This window comes from Elaeis guineensis, chromosome 14 (assembly GCF_000442705.2).
Source record: "Elaeis guineensis isolate ETL-2024a chromosome 14, EG11, whole genome shotgun sequence".
NCBI lineage: Eukaryota > Viridiplantae > Streptophyta > Magnoliopsida > Arecales > Arecaceae > Elaeis > Elaeis guineensis.
In genome coordinates, this window is record NC_026006.2 from 3,206,204 (window position 1) to 3,229,303 (window position 23,100).

Below are 23,100 nucleotides of genomic sequence, written 5' to 3' on the forward strand. Positions count from 1 at the left end.
GAGCCGGGCTCCGCCTACGACTCCAACCTCAAGGGGGACTTCGCCCGGACTCCTACGGGAGTCGGGCTTCGTCGCCAACGTCGACCGCCGGTAGGATCCGTCCGAACTCCTACGGGAGCCAGACTACGCCGACAACTTCAACCGCAAGTAGACTCCGCCCGAACTCCTACGAGAGCCGGGCTCCATCCTCAACATCAACTGCCGGTAAGCCTTGTCCGGACTCCTACGGGAGCCGGACTATGCCTTTGACTTTAATTACAGGAAGACTCCGCCCAGACTCCTACGGGAGTCGGGCTTCGTCCTCGACTCCAACGGCTGCAGACAAACTTCATCCGGACTCCTACGGGAGCCGGACTCCACCGACAACTTCAACCGCAAGTAGACTCCACCCGAACTCCTACGGGAGCCGGGCTCCGTCGTCAACATCAACTGCCGGTAAGCCTTGTCCGGACACCTACGGGAGCCAGACTTTGCCTTTGACTTTAATTGTAGGAAGACTCCACCCGGACTCCTACGGGAGTCGGGCTTCGTCCTCAACTCCAACGGCTGTAGACAGACTTCGTCCGGACTCCTACGGGAGCCGGACTCCGCCGACAACTTCAACCGCAAGTAGACTCCGCCCGAACTCCTATGGGAGCCGGGCTCCATCCTCAACATCAACTGTCGGTAAGCCTTGTCCGGACTCCTACGGGAGCCGGACTTTGCCTTTGACTTTAATTGCAGGAAGACTCTGCCCGGACTCCTACGGGAACCGGGCTTCGTCCTCGACTCCAACGGCTGCAGACAGACTTCGTTCGGACTCCTACGAGAGCCGGACTCCGCCGACAACTTCAACCGCAGGAAGACTCCGCCCGGACTCCCACAGGAGCCGGGCTTCATCCTCGACTCCAACGGCTGCAGACAGACTTCGTCCGGACTCCTACGGGAGCCGGACTCCGCCGACAACTTCAACCGCAAGTAGACTTCGCCCGGACTCCTACGGGAGCCGGGCTCCGCCCACGACTTCAACTCCGAGAGGACTCCGCCCGGACTCCCACGGGAGCCGGACTCCGCCCGGACTCCCACGGGAGCCGGGCTCCGTCGCCAACTTCGACTGCCGGTAAGATCCATCCAGACTCCTACGGGAGCCAGACTTCGCACCTGACTTTAATTGCAGGGGACTCCGCCCGGACTCCTACGGGAGCCGGGCTCCGTCCGTGACTTCAACTCTGAGAGGACTCCGCCCGGACTCCCACGGGAGCCGGGCTCCGCTCACGACTCCAACCACAAGGGGGACTCCGCCCGGACTCCCACAGGAGCCGGACTCCGTCGCCAACTTTGACTGCCGGTCAGATCCGTCCGGACTCCTACGGGAGCCGGACTTCGCACCTGATTTTGATTGCAGGGGACTCCGCCCGGACTCCTACGGGAGCCAGGCTCTGCCCGCGACTTCAACTACGAGAGGACTCCGCCCGGACTCCCACGGGAGCCGGGCTCCGCCCACGACTCCAACCGCAAGGAGGACTCCGTCCGGACTCCTACGGGAGCCAGACTCCGTCATCAGCTCCGATCGCTGCCAAACTTCAGCCGACGGATCTGCACTCCCAGGCAGGCCACAATAACGGCCACGATCCTGCTCCACTTCCTGCGGCGGATTCCGCGCAGCTCCATCATTCCCTGACAGGCCGCAGTAACGGTCACAGCACTGCTCCACTTCCTACGACGGATCTCGTGCAGCTCCACTACTCCCTGGCAGGCCACAATAACGGCCACAATCCTGCTCCACTTCCTGCGATGGATACCGCGTGATTCTCCCATCCGCTGGCAAGTCGCGACAACAGACGTCGCTCCACTCCCCGCGGCAGACTCCACATGGCACACCCCGGTGATAGCCACGGGTCCGCTCCACTACTCTCTGCAACAAACTCCGCCTGACCCTGGGCAGCCCACTGCCAGACGGTTACAGATGTCGCTATCAAGCTACCGCCCCCTCCGCCTATAAAGGAGAAACCCCAGATACGTTATTCCATAAGCTCTCATCTTTCATCTAAAAACTCTGCTAAATTCTCCGTTCGAGCACTCCATTCTTGTTAAGACAGAGAACTGACTTGAGCATCGGAGGGTCTTGCTGGAGCAACCCCACCTCCGATTTAGACTTCCTTTGCAGGTCCCGGCGGTGACCGCGACTTCCTCGACTCCAGCTTCTCCGATGCAAGCGGATTTTTGCACCAACAGGATTGGCGCTAGAAGGAGGGCTCTAAAGGTCCCTAAGAAGACGGACGGGATGGGGGATGAGAGGCCGCAGGAAACTAACTCGGAGGGATGCAAAAAATAATGAAAGAGAAGAAGTCCCTAGGCGGTGGGAAGAAGGTTGAAGGTGCTGGAACTAACCTATATCACTCTAAGGGACCAGAGGGACGAAGACAGGGACGATTTGGAAGACACCTACGGCTCGAGAAGATGCCCACTGAAACAGGGCTCTCGAAGAGAAGGCAGACACTGATAGAAACTCTGGAACAGAATAGGGCACCTAAAGGTGGGAGGACGGGTTTAAATAGACCCTGGGATCCGACGCCATAATGATCATGAATCCCCCCAAGCCAGTCCACACCCGGCACATGTCCCACTCCCCCCGACGGGCGGTTAAAAGCGGCTGATGGATCAACAGGGCCATTATGGCACCGTACCTGGGCCAGTGTATCGATGAAAATTTTGAAGGGTCCCTTCGTATCACCCCGATCCGAAAAAACTCCAGCACGCGCACATTTAATGCCAAAATATTTGGGGGCGGCAGTGCGCAGGATTCGAGGGGACGGTTTCGGTTGTGCCCATCTCTCTGTACTTCCATCATTCGAAATTCAAACTCAAAAGTAGGGGGACTGGTGTTGGGTATAAAATACCCACAGTCGAAGTCCTCAGCAGAATCAACTCCAGGAGGACTCCGACCGGACTCCTACGGGAGCCGGGCTCCGTCTACGACTCCAACCTCAAGGGGGACTTCGCCCGGACTCCTACGGGAGCCGGGCTTCGTCGCCAACGTCGACCGCCGGTAGGATCCGACCGAACTCCTACGGGAGCCGGACTCTGTCGATAACTTCAACCGCAAGTAGACTCCGCCCGAACTCCTACGGGAGCCGGGCTCCGTCCTCAACATCAACTGTCGGTAAGCCTTGTTCGGACTCCTGCGGGAGCCAGACTTCGCCTTTGACTTTAATTGCAGGAAGACTCCGCCCGGACTCCTACGGGAGCCGGGCTTCGTCCTCGACTCCAACGGCTGCAGACAGACTTCGTCCGGACTCCTACGGGAGCTGGACTCCACCGACAACTTCAACCGCAAGTAGACTTCGCCCGGACTCCTACGGGAGTCGGGCTCCGCCCGCGACTTCAACTCCGAGAGGACTCCGCCCGGACTCCCACGGGAGCCGGACTCCGCCCACGACTCCAACCTCAAGGGGGACTCCACCCGGACTCCCACGGGAGCCGGGATCCGTCGCCAACTTCGACTGCCAGTAAGATCCGTCCGGACTCCTACGGGAACCAGACTTCGCACCTGACTTTAATTGCAGGGGACTCTGCCCGGACTCCTACGGGAGCCGGGCTCCGCCCGTGACTTCAACTCTGAGAGGACTCCGCCCGAACTCCCACGGGAGTCGGGCTCCGCCCACGACTCCAACCTCAAGGGGGACTCCGCCCGGACTCCCACAGGAGCCGGACTTCGTCACCAACTTCGACTGCCGGTAAGATCCGTCCGGACTCCTACGGGAGCCGGACTTCGCACCTGATTTTGATTGCAGGGGACTCCGCCCGAACTCCTACGGGAGCCGGGCTCCACCCACGACTTCAACTCTGAGAGGACTCCGCCCAGACTCCCGCGGGAGCCGGGCTCTGCCCACGACTCCAACCGCAAGGAGGACTCCGTCCGGACTCCTACGGGAGCCAGACTCCGTCATCAGCTCCGATCGCTGCCGAACTTCAGCCGACGAATCTGCACTGCCAGGCAGGCCACAATAACAGCCACGATCCTGCTCCACTTCCTGCGGTGGATTCCACGCAGCTTCATCACTCCCTGACAGGCCGCAGTAAGGTCACAGCACTGCTCCACTTCCTACGATGGATCTCGTGCAGCTCCACTACTCCCTAGCAGGCCACAATAACGGCCACGATCCTGCTCCACTTCCTGCGATGGATACCGTGCAATTCTCCCATCCGCTGGCAAGTCGCGACAACAGACGCCGCTCCACTCCCCGCGGCAGACTCCACGTGGCACACCCCGGTGATAGCCACGGGTCCGCTCCACTACTCTCTGCAACAAACTCTGCCTGACCCTGGGCAGCCCGCTGCCAGACGGTTACAGATGTCACTATCAGGCTACCGCCCCCTCCGCCTATAAAGGGGAAACCCCAGATACGTTATTCCATAAGCTCTCATCTTTCATCTAAATACTCTGCTAAATTCTCCATTCGAGCACTCCATTCTTGTTGAGGCAGAGAACTGACTTGAGCGTCGAAGGGTCTTACCGGAGCAACCCCACCTCCGGTTTAGACTTCTTTTGCAGGTCCCGACGGCGACCGCGACTTCCTCGACTCCAGCTTCTCCGGTGCAAGCGGATTTTTGCACCAACATAGTTGAATATAGAATTCTCCCTAAAAGACATAAAGTAAGCATCCTAAAGATCTATAGAGATAGATGTAATTGGATGCTTGTATTTTCATAGATAAAGCATAGAGAGTAGATGCTAAAAGGATTCAGCATAGAAATCTCAGATAGAGGTCTGCTACCCTCTCAAATATATATGTATGCCATGTAATATACTTGAACTAATATAGTTAATACTGTGAATGTCATGAATAGATATCAGTTGTATCCAGACTGAGAGTGCTGGATTGCTGTGAAAATATTATTAAGCTCTTGAGAAGAACTAAGGATTTATTTTTACTTGAAAGAAAGATCAAAGCTAGGAGTGAAAGGATGCACCAATTCAAATTTTATATCTATCATTGATAGTAGAATGACTACATTATAGATAATCATATCGATATCTTGGAAGGGTTCCAAGCAATCAATTGATGGAAGCTGAATATACTGTAGATGTGTAGGATACATTCTGATTCAAATATTAGTTACAAAACTGGATGTCATGCCATCAGATGCCATGACACTATACTGCAAAGATAATGGCACCATGGTCCTTGCTAAAGAGCCTAAGTCTCACCAGATATCCAAGCATATAGAACAGTAGAATACATGACTACCTCAAGTAGAAATACATAGAGGTGTAGAGAGCAAACTCTACATAAGATGTGGTTAACCCACTGGTAAATCACTTAGCTAGCCAAAGACTAAAGCCTGTTTTGAGAAGATAGGGCTTGGTAGATGGCAGATTGATTTTAGTGCAACTGAAAGATTGTTGGATATATGCTCTAAAAGTTAATCTTGGCTAACACATATTATATTTTCAAGACATATTTTTATACTTAAAGGGTATTTATATTACCATTCATATTTTATGTGTCTATGAATCATCCAAAGGATTAACAAGATAATGACATATATTCTCAAAGAATTGAGAATTTGAGACATATGCCATTGATGTTTAATTCCTAAATTGCTCTTGATTATAAGATCATCAAAAAGATGGTGATTGATCTAGATAGATCAGTGCACAGATCGCTTCTTTTGGACAGATGGGTCTCGAGTCTGCAGTGCAGTGATACTGGATCGAGAGTGCAGGTGGTTGTTAGAGAACAACTAGCACTGAGCGTGATCAACATGAGAAGTCACATAGATATTTACTTACTCGTTAGTGACTTTTTCGATGCTGTAATTGTATGACTGATCCTTTAACTTGCGGTGCCACAGCTACTCATAGTGAGACTGCTGAAGTTTGACTGACACATAAACATGGATCTCAACGAGCCCTTGTAGTGGATGTTGGCGATAGTTAGTCCACTGTAAGGGTAGGGTGTACACTTAGATGGAATCTATCGACTCTAGTGGAAGGAAGTAGTCCTATATGATTTAAGAAGCTGAGTCTTTAAGTATATGGCCATAGCAGTATGATTAATGAAAAAGAATTTTCATAAGAATCATGCATGGACTCAAGCTGATTGAATCTATCATACCACCAATGATAAGGTTTGATGATTCATTCATGATTTGCCTTCTAGTTGAGACTTACGTAGAGGAACTGTATCATACATTAACTGCACCTAGAGGTTCATCACCTTTTATTCTGTTGGATTGCTACTACATACTGTTAGGTGTCATTGGTGGATTGTGAGACCCACGAGCATCATCTTAATGATCGATTATCCTTGGTGGGCAGAGTTGGAATGGTTCCAACCCATTAAAAAGAGTTTCAATGATATTATGATAGGGATCACAAAATATTTCACTACCAGATAGAATAGAATCTATGAGGTCACACACAAAAAAAGTTTTAACTCATCAGATGGTTGAATTATGATTATGAATCATGATAGGATTTGATTATCAAATTGATTGATGATTGATCCAATGCAAAAGTTACAATTAAGTAACTCACTAAAGAGTTAGTGAGTTATAGGAGGATTAATTAGCAATTCGATTGCTAATTGGCTCAATTTGATTGAGCTATGGAGCTTGCATTGTTGGGTTCTGGAGACGTAGTGAAATATAGATTTCAATACTTTTAACATGCATATAATAATAAAAACAAGGTTTAACATTTAAACACAACTACCGAAACTCAAAGACCCAAGGAACCCCTTGATGATTACAATCAAATCACAAAATTAAGCATATGAGTAGAAGACCAGAAGTCATATACCACCATAAAGACTATGAATTGGTGATTTTGAGATCTCCACGAGACTCCAAATCAGAAGCCCTCTAACGGTGATCCACATAGGATTGGTCAGGGTCCTTCCCAACTCGTCATAGTGCTGCAGCCTTCTTCCTATGTGTGCTGCAGATAGTCCTTCGTAAGAACCTGATACACCATTTCTTGTATGCCTTCAAGACCTCCACTAGGATCACTCTAGGAACTCTTTTCCAAAGTATCAAACTACACTCTAACCAGATTTTATATTCAACACATGAATAATCTAATTTTTAGGACAAGCATCTCATACTTTCTTTTTTCTCTTCTCCCTTCCTTTCTATTTTTCTCTCCTTTTTTTCTTATCTTTTTTTCAGATTTTTTCTATTATTTCCTCTTATTTCCATGCCTATTCTTAGCTAAAAATGGCACATTAAAATAAAGTGAAAGTATCCCCTTTAAATAGGAAACTATGGGCGACACCATGGGATGCCAACTCTTGGCGTCCCTTAATTCCTACATGCCACCAATAATTTTTCAGCATGAAAAACAAGAAGTTGGCATAGAAAAAGAAGTGATTCACTAGTATAAGGACTCTTCCTCTACCTAGAAAAAATTAATTCACAATCAAATTGTGCATGGGAAAGGAATCAACATGAGATATGAAGAGTCCATGCCAATAAGGACTCTTCCATAAACTCAACATAGATATTGAAGGAAAACTAATCTAGTTGGCATTCAAACTCCTTGTAAGAGAAGGACTCTTCTTTCTCTTCTATGCCCATAATTCTAAGAATCATCTGATGACTCGAAGAATTAAAAAATATGTAGAGAAGTAAGGGAAAGAAATCAAGAGTCCATGTTGAAATGGACTCTTCCATTTCAATGCCATAAATGGGGCGTCCCAAATCCTTTTTGGCATGGAGTTCTTTCCTAGTGAAGGAATCCTCTTCCTCTTCCACATCCCACATCCCAAGGTGCCATCTGATGGTACACAATAATAAGGAATACATGGAACATGTAATAATTTTAAGATAAGTATGAAAGAAGGACTCTCCTCCCTTAAATCCAAAATAAATGTGACGCCATATTTTTTATGCATGTGGTTTAGGCATGGAGAAGGTGGATTCCATATAAAACTCTTTCATAAAATTCATATTAACCAACTAATAAATTAGATGGTTCAAACCTAATCACATTAGGTCAAGGCAACAAGACTAGGTTAGCACAAACATCTTTGCACTGAACCCAATTGGGAACTTGGGTTAATTCATGTGCTAGCAATTTAATTAACCCATTGAATTTATAAAAAATTCAAATTAATTGGATCAAAATTGAATTCTTATTGTGTATGATTCATTGGTTCCAAATCTAGCCAGTAGTGGACTCAAACTCTCAACATAACCCTAATTCGATTGGATTAGGTCAGCTTAAAAGTCCCAATCAACTAAGACTCTTCCTAATTGATTCTTGAATTAAACTCTTTTAATTTTGAAGAGTCTACAAGTCAAGATTGATATCTAGCAATGTATCATGACTATTTGAAAGATTTAAAATTTGATAGAAATACCAAAATTATCCTTCCATAGTGAGTTACCGTGCAACATCCCCAAAAGGCTATGGGTATGAAAATATGTCAAACTTAAATACCTAACCATATGTATCTCGATCTGATGATGATGACTCAATTGATGAACTAGTACAAACTATTTCTACTATTCGTCTCTGCTCTGGCCAAAGACTCTTAGAGTCACCATCCTATGAGATCACATAGGATGTTCTTTCCTCTTACAAGGAGTGATCGATTCTTTGTTGACCACTCACAACCTCCATGCACACTTTGCCATACCCAAAATATCTTACACACATCTCAAAGTAGTGTGTTAGGGAATAAACCAAAGTAAGAATCCATACACATATGGTACTATGGTGATCTCAGGTCAAAGGATCACATGCACTACTCCCATTGAAGAACCATCTGTCGACAAGCTGTAAGGCTCTATTAGATGCTCTTTTGCAGGTCTGTTCTGTGAACTCATTTTCTAATGAGCACCTACATCTTTGTATTAGTGTCACCACACAAGTGGTTGTGAGATCAACCACACTCTCTTTCGAGTATACATAGGATGTAGCAGTCTTATCGGAGTCATCGATCTCCAACTCGATGATCCAATAACTGAGAATATTTTAGATTAGGGCTATCAAGATTTTAGGTCTCAATGGCATGATGTCATCATGGTCCAAAAATCATTATCCTAATCTATGGGATTCATCATAATCTTATAAAAAAGATACAGCAAATGATAAAATATAATACCTCATATAAATAAAATAACTAATGTCATGCTAATGAGCAAGAAGATAATAAAGAAAAGTCCCATCACATCCCTATGTGATTGACTTGTAGAGCACTATTCTTTCAATTTTCCACTTGCACTAAAGCCAATCACCTCTGTATCTGATGCCCGTGCAATCAAGGTGACGATTACACTGCTGCTATGTAAGCCTTAGTGAACTAGTCGTATTATTCTGTTCTTAATATTAACTCATTTTATGATCATATCATGAATGAGGTGATAGTGCCTAGGATGTGTGTGGGTAGTCGGTGAGATGACACCCAACTTAATGATGAACCCTTCATCAGGCAACCCTTTTTTTTCTATTTTTACTAACAGTAATTAACTGAGTCAAATATAGTTTACTATTTAGAACTCTTCCAATTCACTGCTCCTATAGGACTTCTCAAGTACTTTGAGAATACTTTTTATAATTTTTAAAAGATCCTATCATAGATCAGCCCAAAATCAATGATTATGCATAAGGCATAATTCACATCAGGCTTGGTACATTGAACGTATGGGTAAGTAAACTCCTTACACCCATTCATGTTGAACCTTTTCAACATTAAATTTTATGTACCTAGATTGGGACAAGCCCTGCATCCACTTCCACCTATCCCTATAGATGCCAAATATATTGGATACTTAACCCAAATCTACTCCATGAAAACTTTTATGAAAAGCAAGCCATTGATCGAGTGTAATATCGGGACTACCTTCTTAATATGCTGTATGCCTCCCACATACATAACCAAAAAGTTAGTGAGACTCCTACTTATCTTCTTGCACATACACATGGTTCATCTATTTTTGATAAAGTTAAACATTTTGACCGTTCCATTAAAAATAGAAGTACCTACTCCTCATAAACTATCTGAATTCATAAAAGTATTTACCCTCCCATTAGAGACAACTTTCCTAGATGATATATGGCAATAGCAAAAATCCGAATAGATATCCCTAATAGCAACCTGTTGGGTTATACCCATAGGTGCTTCAACCATAGTCCATACTTGGTTGATGTTCAAGAAGTCTATTTCAGATGAAAAGATTTCATACCAACTGTTAGAGTCCCCACTCATAATAATTTTCGAATGGATCAAATAAAATATCATTCATAATGACGTATGGTGTATTGCCATGCACAATAACAAACCCATATTTTGAGTGGTACATTACACACTCAGACTGATCCTTCGGTGAGGAGGTATGTATCATGGTCGTACTTCATCACTAGGCACATTTGATCGAGGATTAACTTGTGGATACTTTACAAATTAAGATAGGATAGTTTATAGGTCTTGAACTTCTCAAATTCAATTATCCTCCCACTATCACCTTTTAAAAAAAAAAAATTCCTAAAAGGTGGCATACCTACTGATAAAACAACTTTTTGTCAAGTTGGATGGTAGTAATAGTAAAACATACTATTCTTTTAGGATAACCTATATACTTATAAAAATCATATTCTAGCACAAACTTATGTATATCAATTCTTTTCGCATAAGTTGGGCAATCTGTCTTTTGCCTTTTTCATATCTCATATGGAGTGCTCGTAATATATTTTTATAGTATTTAATTCATACAATAATTTCTAAAATATATTTTTAGAAAGAGATAATAATATTTTGTGAAGCATTTTAGTGAACACATCATATCACATATGAAGTGTCCATCTCTGGGTTGAGATATTATTAGCCTTCGAACATCCATATGTTCAAGACTCAATACCTTCCTTGCCCTAAGATGTGTGATCATCACATACTTATTTTTTGTTCTCATCAACATTGAGAACATCATTGAGTGACAGAAATATAAGACCATAACCATAAAATTTATCAGAGGGAGAGTAACTTTTAGTCTTAACATTAATTTCAAATCTATATTACAATAACATAGGGATTGAAATAATGTTTTTGATAAACAATGGTCTACTAGTTTCTAAGTAAGTAGGTTCCTACAACCTTAGCAACAATGGACGATTCATTAGTGCCAAAAGGCAAGTAGTCATCTCACTTCAGCTTTATAGATCATGCAATACTTTGCATAAGTAGAACCTATATAAGGTATCACATATCTTAAAAATTTTAAAGCTGAAACACTCAATGAATTATTAATTTGTATCATATACAAACTATTAGTAGATGCAACTTTTGCATCCTGCTACTACTTCACATTTGCAAGATAATTCTTATAATTTATTGCTCATCAATACTGTAACGATATTAGATACCTATAGTGAAGACATTCTTCACCTTTTTTTCCTCAACCATTCCTTTACATTTGGTCAATTTTAAAAATATACTAAGCAATGAATGTAATGATGCAAATGTGAATATAAGAACATAAAAAAAAGACTACTCATGATGACATGCACTAATTACATGAAGATTTTATCTAATTATGTCACCCACTATTTTAATAAATTTCATAGCCCTCAAGTATGAAATCGAAGAACCTTATCATGAAGTTTCTTAATAGTGTTAAGATCCCAATTCCTCATAAAAAAATCTTGTGGATAGCACAACAAGCTTTTATGAGTTTAAAGGTAAGTAACTCTTTACTAATTACATCTCATACAATTCTCAACATAATTTTTGCCTCTAAAATACTTATAACCTTATGGATAGTACAACAAACTATAGTATTTTAGTTAAGTCGTACCCTTCAATCCTATATGGTCATATTTGGATAATACTACCCTTGTGGATAGCACAACAAGACAGCACTACCAAATATGCCATAAGCATCACTAGGTCAATATCATACCAATCACTATAGCAAGCCTTGTGGATAGCACAATAAACTCACTACAGTTCTTGATATACTCTATTGACTTAGTACGAGTTAAATACCATTAACTTCATAATGAACCAAGACAATATTAAGCTAGTACCTACAGCAAGCCTTGTGGATAGCACAACAAGCCTACTATAGTTCTTGACATAATAATGACTTAGCATGAAAAGGCATGGGTAGTGTTCTTAACACTTCATCATTATGACTTAATATAATTTAACTAAGGGACTTAGGTCTCAAGCACATCCTAAACATATATATGCATCATATGCTATGTAAAATCAAAATCCTAACTACTAGGATGTAAGAGCATATCAAAGAAAATATATAGTTATAGACTTTGAAAAAATCATCCGAGCCACAGGATGATCTAAGGGTCTAACCCTAGGTGCATCATAGATTAAACTATCTCATGGTCAATCTTAATGCGCCTATGCTCTCCAGAAGCCTGGTAGTCTAGTCTTCATCACCATGAAGATTACCATGAATGCATATATCCATCAAAAATCAACATGGCATTTTATAACAATTATAAAATATTATAACATGCAACTCATGTTATTTCAATTACGATATCATTCAAACACATGTCAATTAAGATGTTCAAAATTATGGGCATATGATCCATCTAGGATTTTTAATTCAAGTTCAACACTTGACCCAATTTTTAACTTTTAAATTAATCAATTTTCATTCATTTAAGTTGAGTTGACCAATTCTAAGGTTAAACCTAATTCAATTAGGTTAACTCAGATTTAGTCACCCAAATTTCAAACCCCAATCCAATTAGGTAAATGACAAATTTGATTAACCAAAATTAAACTTAGCTTCTAATCAAATCAGAACAATGATTTTGATTTAATCTATAATCATTAAACTCTAATTACATTAGAACAATGAATTATAGTTAAATCAATTTATCGATAAAAAATCTTAATTGATATCGATGCATCATTTTCATGATCAAAATTTTTCGACCCCACGCATGCCTCGAGCAACAACCAAAATTATCGACCCACAATGGTGAGTCCCCAATAACATGGTGGTCAGCCCTTGGATCTTAAGTAAATGCATCAAATGCATAAACCTTAATCATTGACAATGTATATCCACATGCAGCATTCCAAGGCCCCCGTACATCACATGCACAGATATCAATTCCATCGAAAATAGATCATAAGATCTAAATTAAACTTATCACACAAGTCTATAAACCATAGAATTTCATATCCAAAGTTTGATCATGGAATGATAACACTTTTTTATTAATAATAATATATCAAAATCATCAATAAAACATTGATCAGAAAAATTGATTTCGACATAGTTTGAACTGGATTTAATCAATATCACAAGAATAACATGAAATTTGACTGAATCTATCAAGGGTGGCTTTGATACCACTGTTAAGTTTTGATGATGCAGTAGAATATAGATTTTAAAATTTTTAACATGCATACAATAATAAAAATAAAGTTTAATATTTAAACACAACCACCGAAACTCAAAGACCCAAGGAACCCCTTAATGATTACAATCAAATCACAAAATCAAATATATGAGTAGAGGACCAGAAGTCATATACCACCATGAAGATCATGAACTGATGATTTTGAGATCTCCATAAGACTTCAAAGTAGAAGCCCTTCAATGGTGATCCACACAGGATTGGTCAGTGCCCTTCCAAACTCATCATGGTGCTGCAGCCTTGTCACGCCCCCAGCCCGAGATCACGAGCAGGAGGTCGCGGCAACCACCGCATACTTATGAAGAACTCTCTCCATAAGCATGCAAGGCATCTCATCACGATATCAATGCATCACAGTGAAATAAATTTAAATAATTATTATTCAACTTTAATTCAAGTAATTAAAACAAATATCTTACATCTAATAAAATTTTACTAAAAATAAAACAATAGATCTAAGTTCAATGAAGTTGACAACGTTAAATCTCGCCTCTAAAAGTTCTGTCCCAATATTTCTACCCACGCTCATAATTAATTATCTGAATCTGAAAAATAGAAAGAAAGATAATGAGCTAGACAGCCCAGTAAGTAACAAATATCTCAACTAGATATTTCAGATATTATATAATTTTCAAGAACAATGCTGTAAATAAACATAAAAATATATTTCATGCTGATTTTATACAAATCCAATCTTTTCAAATATTCACATATAATATAATCATAAATTCGATTTGATTCAAAACACTCGTAACTCAACAGCCTCGACTATGATCAACGTTTAACCCCTATTGGTGGGGTCCACTGAATACCAGCGCACAACCCCCACTGGCAGGGTCCACAAACACCAGCGCACAACCTCCACTAGTAGGATCCACTAAATACCAATGCATAACCTCCACTGGCAGGGTCCACTGAGTACCAACATATAATCTCCATTGGTGAGGCCCACTGAAACATAGTTAGGCTGAGAGCATAAATCCGATCTGTATCAAAATACTTTTGTATCATAATATTTCATAATTTTTCACTGAACATGTGCATAATCGACATACCATAATATTTCAAAAGCACTTTTCTTTCAAAACATAATTTCATAAATCATGCATAATTTTAGAGAATAATTATTTATTTTCAAAATAAATGTGAAATATCTCGAGAAGATGATTCATTACTTACCTTTCACAGAGCACTGAATGAATAGATCGACTAATTTTTAGGAGATTCTTCAGTACCTATTATCCAAAATTATATTTTTATATTAATTTTAATTCAAAATTAAATCTAAACAAATCCCAAATCAAAATCTCACTTAGAATCAGACTCTTTCCTAAACTCGATCAAAATCATCAAAATGAAGCCTTTCACTATGCTAATCTTAGAAGGATAACTTTGGAGAGAGAAATCCATCAAGAGAGAAAAATAATTTAGAGAGAGAAAATTCTAAAGAGAGAAAGTTCAATTCTAGAGAGAGAAAATAAGGGTTCAGACTGAAAGAAGAGAGAGAAACTCTCTCTTATTTTTATTTTATTATTTATTTATTTTTTTTTTTTCTTTTCTTTTCCTTTTTCTTTTCTTTTCCTTTTTCCTTTTTCCTTTTTTTTTTCTTTTCTTTTTTCTCTTTGCTTTTCTTTTTCTTTTTTTCCTCTTTCCCTTTTTTCTTTTCTTTTTCCTTTTTTCTTTTCTTTTTCTTTTTTTTTCTTCCTTCTTCTACTTCTTCCCGTGGCCTCCCCTGGGTGAAAAAAATGAAACAGGGGACTAAATGGTCCCCTCATACGGTTGGCCGACCGATGATCGACCGGCATGGGAATGGCTGGCAGCCGAAGGAGAGCGCACCACCATCCCAAGGGTCCCAAACCGATGGCCGGCAACGACCACCGACGTCTGAAAATCAAAAAAAATCGAAACCTCTCCCACGACAAAATTCGACGACTCCGATCACTGACGAGCGTGCACACCGGCACGGGAAGGAAGGGAGAGAAAAGAGGAAGAGAACCACATGCTTACCTCGAGCTCCAGTGAGGAATTGCGATGGGCACGGTGATAGTTTTTGCGAGCAATTTTTGGCGATCTTCGCCGTTTCGCTCCAGGATTCTTTGGTAGGAAGAAGGGAGAAGGGTCTCTCCTTTAAATAGAACCAGAGGAGAGGAGTTTGACTCCTCTCCGATGAGGTTTCCGACTCCGATTAGGAGCCAGTCGGGAGAAGAAGACTCCTTGCGGGAGTCTTCTTCATTTTTTTTTTGTGGGCTGGGTTTAAGGCCCAATGGGCCGGATGTTACATTCTTTCCTTCTAAAAATAAATTTCATCCTCGAAATTTTTCTTACCTGTCACCATTGTATTGGAAGCCTGTGCATTCTGTTAAGTAAGTGCATAAACTCTTCCTTGAATTTTAGAAATCTGTCCACCACCCTTATGTTGTCCTTCATAAGTTCTTTGGCCAACTTGATTTTCAGTATTTAGCAGGCAGCTAGCAATTTTATGATCCATCTGACCACATTTGAAACAAGCACCTGTATTCCAATGGTAATCCTTGTCTGCATGATTTTTGCCACATCTGGAGCACTGCTCACCATCAATCTGTTGAGTCTTATTATCTATTGCTCCCTTAGCTAAACTTTTGATGTTGTTATTATTCTGCCTTTGTGTATCATTTGATTTTGCTCTCTTTCTTTGCTTTATTTCCCTTTCCATGCATTCTTCATTGACTTCTCTTTCAATTATCAGTGCTTTATTTACCACATCTGCATAAGTTGTCAATTCATATAGAACCACTTATTTTTGAATCTCAATTCTCAGTCCCATCTCAAACTTGTGAACACATTCTTGCTCACCATCCACTAATCTCGAAGCAAATTTTGCTAACTCTGTAAATTTTGCTTCATATTCAGTCACACTCATACCCTTTTACTTCAAATAAATAAACTTTTGCTCTTTCTGAATCCTTATACTCTGAGAAAAATACTGATCGTAGAATGCAATCCAAAATCTTTCCTAGGTAAGTATTTCACCGTCTTGTTCATACTTGCGCTGTAGTCGCTGACACCAGTTGTATGCTTCTCCTTGTAGTAAATAAGCTGCATATCGAATCTTTTCTTTATCAAGACACTCTTGGACAGCGAAGGCCTTCTCCATCTCCATTATCTAGTTATCAGCCTCCAAAGGTTTAGTAGTCCCCTTGAAAGCTGGAGGAGCAAGCTTTTTAAATTCTGAAATGTTGTTCCGTTGTACTGGTTGCTCTCCATGTTGTGGTGGTGGATGCTGATGTTATTGTGTATCTCGTTGTATCTGCTGTTGTTCAAGCATTTGCTGTTGTATTTGTTGTTGCGTTTGTACCATCTCGATTAGAGTCTGCATTAACTGAGCCATATCTGATTTCTGATGTGCTCTCGAAGTACTTTCATTAGGATCTACGACTCCCTCCTCCTAAGGGGTGCCACTAGTCAGATGGAGAGTGCTACCATCCCGTGGTTGTGATGTCTCTCTTGCAATTCCTTAAGTAGTTCTTGTCATTCTACGGGGAGGCATGATAACCTTGTAATAGTAAAATCTTATTAGATTCATTTATCTATTTGTTAGGATGGGTTTATTATGATGCTCATACTTTAACGTCCCAATATTTCTAATGTTTACCCACCTACACTCATACTATGTCTAATTCTATGTGTCATAATTTATCCACTTATGCTCTGATACCATATTAATTATCATGCCCCCGGCCCGAGATCACGAGCAGGAGGTCGCGATAACTGCCACATACTTATGAAGAACTCTCTCCATAAGCATGCAAGTCATCTCATCACGATATCAATGCATCACAACGGAATAAATTTAAATAATTATTATTCAACTTTAATTCAAGTAATTAAAATAAATATCTTACATCCAATAAAATTTTACTAAAAATAAAATAATAGATCTAAGTTCAATGAAGTTGACAATGCTAAATCTCGCCTCTAAAAGCTCTGTCCCAATATTTCTTCCCACGCTCGTAATTAATTATCTAAATCTAAAAAATAGAAAGAAAGGTAATGAGCTAGACAACTCAGTAAGTAACAAATATCTCAACTAGATATTTCAGATATTATATAATTTTCAAGAATAATATTGCAAATAAATATAAAAATATATTTTATACTGATTTTATACAAATCCAATCTTTTCAAATATTCATATATAATATAATCATAAATCCAATTTGATTCAAAACACTCATAACTCAACAGTCTCGACTATGACCAATGTTTAACCCCCATTGGCAGGGTCCACTGAATACCAGTGCACAACCCCCACTGACAGGGTCCATAAAAACCAACGCACAACCTCCACTGGCAGGGTCCACTAAATACCAATGCACAAACCCCACTAGCAGGATCCACTGAGTACCAACATATAATCTCCATTGGCTGGGCCCACTGAAACATAGTTTGACTGAGAGCATAAATTCGATCTGTATCAAAACACTTTTGTATCATAATATATCATAATTTTTCACTGAACATGTGCATAATCGACGTACCATAATATTTCAAAAGTACTTTTCTTTTAAAACATAATTTCATAAATCATACATAATTTTAGAGAATAATTATTTATTTTCAGAATAAATATGAAATATCTCGAAAAGATGATTCATTACTTACCTTTCACAGAGCACTGAATGAATAGATCGACTAACTTCTAGGAGATTCTTCAGTACCTATTATCCAAAATTATATTTTTACATTAATTTTAATTCAAAATTAAATCTAAACAAATCTCAAATCAAAACCTCACTTAGAATCAGACTCTTCCCTAAACTTGATCAAAATCATCAAAATGAAGCCTTTCACTATGCTAATCTTAGAAGGATAACTTTGAAGAGAGAAATCCATCAAGAGAAAAAAATAATCTAGAGAGAGAAAATTCTATAGAGAGAAAGTTCAATTCTAGAGAAAGAAGGTAAGGGTTCAGACTGAAAGAAGAGAGAGAAACTCTCTCTCATTTTTATTTTATTATTTATTTATTTATTTATTTTTTCTTTTCTTTTCCTTTTTTTTTTCTTTTTCCTTTTTCCTTTTTCCTTTTTTTTTCTTTTCTTTTTCCTCTTTCCTTTTCTTTTTCTTTTTTTCTTTTTTTCCTTTTTCCTTTTTTATTCTTTTCTTTTTCATTTTTCCTTTTCTTTTTCTTTTTTTTCTTCCTTCTTCTACTTCTTCCCGTGGCCTCCCCTAGGTGAAAAAAAATGAAACAGGGGACTGAATGGCCCCTTATACGGTTGGCCGACCGACGATCGATCGGCACGAGAATGGCTGGTAGCCAAAGGAGAGTGCACCACCATCCCAAGGGTCCCAAATCGGTGGCCGACGACGACCACCGATGTTCGAAAACTAAAAAAAATTGAAACCTCTCCCATGACAAAATCCGATGACTCCAATCACCGGCGAGTGTGCACATCGGCACGGGAAGGAAGGGAGAGAAAAGAAGAAGAGAACCACATGCTTACCTCGAGTTCCGACGATCTCTCTAATGAGGAATTGCGACGGGCACGGTGACGGTTTCTGCGAGCGATTTCCAACGATCTTCGCCATTTCGCTCCAGGATTCTTTGGTAGGAAGAAGGGAGAAGGGTCTCCCCTTTAAATAGAACCAGAGGAGAGGAGTTTGACTCCTCTCCGATGAGGTTTCTGACTCCGATTAGGAGCCGGTCGGGAGAAGAAGACTCCCTGCGGGAGTCTTCATTTTTTTTTTTTTTTGTGGGCTGGGTTTAAGGCCCAATGGGCCGGATGTTACAAGCCTTCTTCCTAAGTGTGCTGCAGATAGTTCTTCGCAAGAACTTGATACACCATTGCTTGTATGCCTTCATGACCTCCACTAGGACTACTCTAAGAATCCTTTTTCAAAGTATCAAACCACACTCTAACCTGATTTTAGGTTCAACACATGAACAATCTGATTTTTAGGATAAGTATCTCATACTTTCTTTTTTCTCTTCTCCCTTCCTTTCTATTTTTCTCTCTTTTTTTTTCTTATCTTTTTCTCAAATTTTTTTTATTATTTTCTCTTATTTCCATGCCCATTCTCAACCAAAAATGTCATATTAAAACCAAGTGGAAGTGCCCCCTTTAAATAGGAAACTATGGGCGACACCATAGGACACGAACTCTTGGCGTCTCTTAATTCCTACATGCCACCAATAATTTTTCAGCATGGAAAACAAGTAGTTGGCATGGAAAAAGAAGTGATTCACTGGTAGAAGGACTCTTCCTCTACTTAGAAAAAATTAATTCACAATCAAATTGTGCATGGGAAAGGAATCAACATGAGATATGAAGAGTCCATGTCAATAAGAACTATTCCATAAACTCAATGTAGATATTAAAGGAAAACCAATCTAATTGGTGTTCAAACTCCTTGTAAAAGAAGGACTCTTCCTTCTCTTCTATGCCTATAATTCTAAGAAACATCTGATGACTCAAAGAATTAAAAAATTCATGGATAATTAAAGGAAAGAAATCAAGAGTCCACGTTGAAATGGACTCTTCCATTTCAATGCCATAAATGGGGCATCCCAAATCCTTTTTGGCATGAAGTTCCTTCCTAGTGAAGGACTCCTGTTCCTCTTCCATGTCCCACATCCCAAGGTGCCATCTGATGGTGCGTAATAATAAGAAATATGTGGAACATGTAATAATTTTAAGATAAGTATGAAAGAAGGACTCTCCTCCCTTAAATCCAAAATAAATGTGACGCCACCTTGTTTATGCGTGTGGTTTAGGCATGGAGAAGGTGGATTCCATATGAAACTCTTCCATAAAATCCAGATTAACCAACTAATAAATTAGATGATTCAAACCTAATCACATTAGGTCAAGACAACAAGACTAGGTTAGCACAAACACCTTGCACTCAACCCAATTGGAAACTATAGGGTTTCAGGGTGGGCATGCACAGTGGAAATATAATGGATTTCAAAATTTTAATAAAAAAATTCTAAATATTAAACCCTTAAACTAGCATCTCCTTAATGATTAACAATCATATATAACATAAATTCAAGATTAAATTTAAGTTATAGAAGAATACCTGCAGCGCTTAATTCAAATTTCGGTAGAACCTCCACCAGGTGCCTAAGTGCTCGCCCTCCAACGGTGATCCACACAGGGCTATGATTAGGACATCAACTCTTTGAGATGATTTCTCTTCCAAAATTCTCACTCTGAGAATTTTTTTGAACACCAGGACCTCAAGACCCTCTTCCTCTTCTCCTAGCCTTCCTATCCTTACCTTTCTTCTCTCCTTGTCTTCCTTAATTCTCTTCCTAGACTCTTATCCTAAAATTGGACTTGTCCTTTCTATTTTTGGACTTGTCCTAATAAGAGAAGGAAGAAACTAATTACACAATAGGAAGAGGATGTTAGAAAGAAAAGAGAAATTGGAAATCTGAATGAATCCAATCCCCGGACGCACCCCCCTTTAAGTACTTAGCGATGGGTTGCCTTCGAGAATTTTTTGTGCCCCTTCCACACGCCATCTCGCATCCATCAAAAAATCTCACACCTCCTGATGAATTCTCATGCCCATCTAAAAGTTTTTGACACATAGCAATCATCAAAAAAAAAATCCAAGAGACGCTTCATGCAGAAGGACTCTTCGGAACATTTTTCTTGATGATTCTCCGATGAGTCGTGCAGCTTCCCATGAAATAATTTTTTTCCACCACCCATCAATGTAATTTTGTCCATACAATGGCCAAAAGTTAAGGCACTAACATAAGAATGTCGTGAAAAAAAATTTAGATTAAGAAGTGGTGTGACAAAGGGTTAGAGTCCTTCACAAGTTGGACTCTTGGTCAGGCGCATGGATCAGGCTGACAGGATTTCCAAGTTCAATAAATTTCTACGATTAAACCAGAAATAATTTTAACCTAAAAAAAGTTACACATGCTCAAAATAAAGTTAGAAATCATCCAAAAATTTATTTCATCATGGAACAAAGAATAAGCTCGAGGATGAGGCATCCTATCTCATGGGATGCGAAAGCTGTTTCTACACACAAAAACTGCACCCATGCATAAGAAAAATTCTTGACTCATAGAGACTTGGTTTCCTGGCTGTACATTTTTGGTACATGTAGCCAAGGGCTGAACCAACTCAAACCCAAAATTAATTTAAATTAATTTAGCCTTAATTAGCCCAATCGAGAATCAATTTTAAATCTGATTCGAAATATGGAGCTAGTTTTTTGCAATATGTGCTAGCATGTCAATTTTGCAAACATAATCTAATCCAATTAGACCCCTGATCAATATCCTTTGTGTGTGACCCATTGGGTTCCATATCTAGCCAGTAATAAATCTGAGTTCAAGTCAATTTGATTTGATTAAAATTTAATCTAACCGATCTAGATCCAATCAAGCTAACCCGATTTCAACAATTAGAACTCTTTCTAATTGGTGATTGAATTAAACTCTTTAATTTGATCAAACTCATAAGACAAGTTGGACGTCTAGCAATGTATCATGTCTACCTGAAAGATATAAAATTTTTTATGAAAATATCAAAAATATCTTTCAGTGGAAAGTTACCGTGCAATTTGATCCTGCGATCTCCCTACACCCCGAATATGACTCTGGATATGGAATGATGTCCAATCTAATATCATACTCATATTTCTCTCAATCTTATATGATGATTTAATTAATAAAATATTAAAAACTCTTTCTAATTTTTATTCTGCTTTGATCAAAGGCTTCCTGAATCATCAATCGATCAGAACAAGTAGGATGCGATTTTCTCTTACCTAGAGTGATCGATTTCATGTTGACCTACTCACAACCTCCATACACATTCTATCATATCTAAAACACCCCGAACATGATTAAGTCATGAATGAGTATGAACCAAAAAATATGGATTCATGTATACAAGGTTCTATAGTAGTCTCAGGTCAAAGGATTACATGCACAACTCCCATTATAAGAAAATATCTCTTGATAGGAAAGTAAATTCCATAAGATGTTTCTTAAGTCGGATCAATTTAGTGAACTTATTCTCTAATGAGCATCCACTTCCTTGTATTAGTGTCTCACACAAGTGGCATATGAGATCTTCCACCCTCTCCATCGAGCATACATAGAAAGTACTAATCTATCAGGAACATTGATCCCCTACTTAATGCTCTTATGACTAGGAATATTCTAAATCAAGATTTTTAAGATTTTAGGTCTCATAGGTATGATCTCATCATAATCCTAAATTTATTTTTCTAATTTATGAAGTTCATCATAATTATTATTAAAGTAAGATGCAGCATATGATGAAAAATATCTTTTATTATTTAAAGAGTCAATACATAAGTCTGGAAGATTACAAGAAAAACCCATCAAAATATAAATTTCGATTGGCTTGTAGGGCATATTCCTTTCAATCTCCCACTTGCACTAAAGCCAATCATCTTTATATTTTATCCCCATACAATCGAGATGACGATCGAACTACTGCTGTGGTAGAGCCTTAGTGAGTGGGTCTGCTATATTATTCTTTGTTTCTACTCATTCAATGACAACATCTTGTCTTTCGATTATTTCACGAATGGGATGAAAGCGTCTTAGAATGTGCTTAGATTTTTGATGAGACCTTGGTTCCTTTGCTTGAGCAACTACTCCAATATTATCACAGTAAAGTGGTACTGGATTCTTAATCTCAGGAATGACATCCAACTCAGTGATGAACTTCTTCATC

General features: G+C 40.0%; 1 long non-coding RNA gene across 1 annotated transcript; it reads right to left on the bottom strand.

Moving 5' to 3' along the window:
* Positions 1-17,400: 17,400 nt before the first annotated feature.
* Positions 17,401-19,430, bottom strand: LOC140853817 (uncharacterized). The gene is made up of 3 exons (XR_012136920.1): positions 18,865-19,430; positions 18,026-18,081; positions 17,401-17,832 (listed from the first exon to the last, which is right to left on the bottom strand). It is a non-coding gene; the product is annotated as an uncharacterized lncRNA (long non-coding RNA).
* Between the last annotated feature and the right edge of the window lie 3,670 nt (positions 19,431-23,100).